This window comes from Carlito syrichta, unplaced genomic scaffold (assembly GCF_000164805.1).
Source record: "Carlito syrichta isolate Samal-C Ts95f unplaced genomic scaffold, Tarsius_syrichta-2.0.1 Scaffold308895, whole genome shotgun sequence".
NCBI lineage: Eukaryota > Metazoa > Chordata > Mammalia > Primates > Tarsiidae > Carlito > Carlito syrichta.
The window spans coordinates 9,729-14,592 of record NW_007252991.1 but is presented as its reverse complement, the minus strand read 5'-3'; positions in this window follow the sequence as shown (position 1 = coordinate 14,592).

The following is a 4,864-nucleotide window of genomic DNA, read 5'->3' as shown; positions in this document are numbered from 1 at the left end:
CTTTTTTCTTTTCTATCCTTTTTTTTTTTTTTTTTTTTGAATCGGAGTCTCACTGTTACCCAAGCTGGAGCGCAGTGGCACGCACGTGGCCACCATAGCTTCGACCCCTGGGCTCAGGCAATTCTTCTGCCTCAGCCTTCCAAGTAGCTGGAACTACAGGCACATGCCACTATGCCTGACAAATTATTTGATTTATTGTAGAGACAAAATCTAACCAAGTTGCCCAGGCTAGTCTTGAAACCCTAGGCTCAGGCAATTCTCTTGCCTCTGCCTACCAAAGTGCTGGGATTACAGGCTTGAGTCACTGCACCCAACCTATTATTTAATTTATATAGATGATTAAGCAGATGACATGACTTTAACCAGTTCTGGACCCACCAGCCAAATGGTGGGTATAAATTGATGCCTGTGCTTGATCAACTGTAATGCTCACCAGTTACTTCTGTGTAATGAGGTTTCTCATATGAAAGCAATAAAAATCAGTGAGTGTGTTGTATGTAAGAATTTTCGTTGGAGGTGTTTGGGAGGATAACAGCTGTAAAAGAGTGAAGTTAGCAAGACTGGATAGGGAGAAGTTGAAATGTGATGCAGTCACATCCTAGACCCAGCCAATCCTGTGATGGGTGATGGAGCTGAGACGACTCTACCTTAGTTGAGGCAAGAGGAACAGGTCTTTGGGTCTGTGTATTACCTTGGGCTCATCTGCCAAGAGCTATCAACAGTTAACACTCCTGGAAGCTATAGGAATGAGTGACCCAGTCCTGAGTGAGGATCTAGGTAGCACATCACAGCATGCACTGCATTGCACATTTTAAGTATGGTTTACCCTCATTATTTATGTTTGGTTCCATTTTTTTTTTTTTTGAGTTGGAGCCTCACTCTGTCGCCCAGTCTAGAGTGCCATGGCACACTCACGGCCTCTCCAACATTGACCTGCAAGTGCTGGAATTACAGGCTGAGCCATGGAGCCCGGCCGATTCCATGTTCTTTGTGTGGTTCCATGTTCTTAATAGCTCACCCACGTAGTCAAAGATAGTCCCCTTTGGTTATAATTATTGTGACAGATAAATGAAATAATAGATATGGAATGTTTAGAATGTCCTCTGATGCATACTAGTTGCTCAGTAATTATTAGATATTATTAATATAATTTACAACATTTTTTATTTACTAAAAAATAGCTACTGAGCAGTTATCTACCTATGAAACCTTGTGTATTAGAGGCATTATATATAAGATACATTGATTCACATCAATAGCTAGGTCTCCTAAGTTTTATCACCACAGGCTCAAGGAGAGATGGAAGATAAGGTAAATTCCATCCACAAAAATCTTCTCTTGAGCTTAGACACAAAGCCCAAATATTCATAACTGTCCTTTAATAGTTTCAATTATGGATTTACATGACTATGCATTGGTTTTATTTTATGTTTGTTTGGCTCATTGGTTAGCTGTTTTGTTCTATTTTTAATTAAAGATGAAATAATACATTCAGTTCATCTGGAAGAGAACAGAAAATGACTAAAGCATGCTGCCACCAGGTGGCAATCAATGCCTTAATCACATGCCTTAAATGACCACACATAAGTCTCACTATTGGTATTTCTGTTACTAACAGTAACACCAATAATGATGGACATATTTTATTAGTATTTTATCATATATTCTTTATGCAAATTATCTCATTTAGGCTTCCAAAGTTTTTTCTAGGTTTTTGAAAAGTTAAACTCACAGCTAATATATAACCTAGTCATTGTATTCTTGGGCATTTATTTCAGATAAATAAACTTATGTTCATACAAAAACTTATACACAAACGCATATAAAAACTTTATTCTTGACAACCAAAAGGTAGAAACAGTCCAGATGTCCTTTAACAAGTTAATGGTTATATCAACTGGGCTACATCCATACAATGGAATATTACTTACCAATAAAATAGTACTATAAACCTTAAAACCTAGATTAATTATGATGAGTGCAAAAAATGAATCCCAAAGATTTAAGTACTATATGATTTAATTTATGTGGCATTCTGGATATGACAAATTGTAAAGAACAGATTACTGGTTTCCAGGGGTTAGGAAATGGGTCACAAACCCAGCTATGTATTATAATGACATTTAAAAATATATCAATTTCATATTCTTCCTAAAGTCTAGGGAGTGAGACATAGACATCTGATATATGCATTATTTTTGTGTTAACCATGTTATAGAAAGTCTTATATAATATTGAGGATGAACTTAACCCAAATTAACAAATATGGTTCCACAGAGTCATTCAAATTCATCATAACAGTCAAATAAATACACCAATGTTTTATTTTTTTAAAAAAAACTGTGGGTAACCCCCTCAAGTGCCATTTCACTGTGGAAGCTTTTCTGTCCTCTCAATAAATACCGCTTTCTTAAAAAAAAAAAACAAAAAACAAACCTGTGGTTGAACACAGTTGAGAATAATTAGGAGAGAAGAATGATTTCTAGCAAGAAGAATACTTAGAAGTGTACTGCACTAGTCCAGGCAAAATTTGCTTTAGGATCTGAACTAGCATAGTGGTGATAAAAGGAGGTGGGTAAGGCTCTGGAAGAAATATTTTGAAGGTGCAAAATTAGAAGGCATGGATAATTTGGTGTTTTAGAGTCTGATAGAAATGAGGGATGACATTTAGCACCCTGTCTTCAGTGACTTGGTAGATGGTAGTACCTTTGCTAAGAGAGAAAAAGCATGTTGGGGAGACCAAAGATGAGATCAATTGGAAAAAAGATGTTGAGACCCTTGTGGTGCCTGGGGAAATTCAAGTGGAGATATCTGGTTGGTAGATGGTGGTATAGGTCTGAATTTCTGGAAGAGTTCAGGTGGTAAACATTTGGCAGTTATCAGCCCTCAGGCAGTAGTTCAAGCCATAAGAGTAGGTGTAGCCACCATAGGGAGTAGTCCACTGGGAAGAACAGCGGTCTGAGGAAAGAAAAATGGACTCTTAGCAAGCCTCATCACACAAGTAGCAGACTCAGTGAGTAGCGTTTGGAGTGTTCTACTCCAACAAAGAGTGGAATAGCCAGTGGCACAGGAGAAAGTCATAGTGGTTGAGGAAACATGGTGCTACAAAAAGCATGAGTTATAGCCACATGTTAAATTTGAAACTTTAACTTGGGCTCATGACCTTAAAGATAAATGTGATTTCCCCAGATCAGAATCTAAAAGTTGACCATGAAAAGAAGTCATTTGTCAAACAGTGTCACATGCAGATTCTGATCTGCAACACAAATTATCTTCCAAAGGAATCCAGGAGGCACTGTGTGCATGGGTGTATGTGTGGTTGGGGGGGAGGGTAGGGAGGCTGATTCTAAATCCTGAGATAATAAACAAATAAGTACATTAGGAGAGAATGGTAATTTTCTAATGTAGCCAGAAAGCAAGTAAAGATGCTTAAAAGACACAGAAAAACAGAACATTAAAAAAAAAAACTCAACATGACATTAAAAAGTCAGAAAAAAATTAGTTAAAATGATTTAATTGGATGTATTGTGATTATCTTGAGTATTAAAAACAGTAATAACAGTCCATAATGATGGTAATTATAGATAATTGCAATAAATTTAGTTTATGAAAAGCACTAAGCTAAGACTATTACTGATATTAAATATTACAATTTGAAATATAATTACTGGAATAAAATGCAATATGAAACACCATAATAGGATATTCATTTTAATTGATTTTTACGTGTAGAGGATATTTATTATACATAGGTATTTCATATTCTATTAAAGTCTATTGCATTTATGTTAATCATAATAATTAGTGATAGGTTTCAATTATGTATGCATGTGTACTTCTATAGCAGATATCAGCAAAATAATGAAAAAATGAAGTATATTGTATTTATATTTCAGAGTTTATTAAGATGAGAGCATAGTAGGATATTTTATAATAATTTCATTTGCATGCATTATTTCCTATTACATCAGGCATATTGACATTATAAAAAGAGCCAGCCATACAAAATTTTTAAAAATGCCGTTGAGTTGAAGAAATTTAATAAAGCTGACACTAGATCATCAAAGTTTAAAAATTGTTTCTTAAGTTCCCAGTTTTAGGAATAACAGTTGCAGTTATCTTCATCGAGTGCCTTAGATGCTAAAAATTATCAAAGTAGAAGAATATATAACAAACATGCAGGACATAACCACAGGCTACATAGACAGAAAGGAAGGGTGGGCTATAACCCAGGATAGAAAGAAGTCTTACCTACATGAGTTGATTCCAACTAGGGAGGGGCAACCTGGATAGGTGAGTTTACCACCATCAAGACACATTTGGCTACTGTGTGACTTGAGTCTTGTGTGACTTGGATCTATAAGGTTGGTTTTCCAGAGGGCAAGGAGTCAGAACCCAGACTGAATAAAGATGCCAGAAACACCTCAGGATATCCTTTCTGGGTGGTAAGAACAATTCTCTGCATTATTTGCAGTTTCATATTCTGTCCCATTTGAATGTTTCTGGTCAGCAAACAATCATGCCTCACTGAGAAGGCCCTGATCACTGTGGGACAGTAAATCCCACATTCTTGGACCAGTGACCTTAGTTACCAGAAATAGCAAAATTCTTTCCCAGTGGACATTTCATATTAGAAAGGTTTAGAACAAGAGTCAAGTAAATTAAGCCTCTGTTAATATTTTGGTGTCAAACTATAGCTGAAATTGTAGTATATTTTGTATTTAAATGTCTGAAACATTTAAATTTGTCACCTTGGGATAACAAATTAGCCTTGTGATCTCAATTAAAACATGCAACTTAGAAAATAATATTAAATCTATTATTTTAATTTGAAAGACTTAAAAAGACATTTAAGTTTTAAATA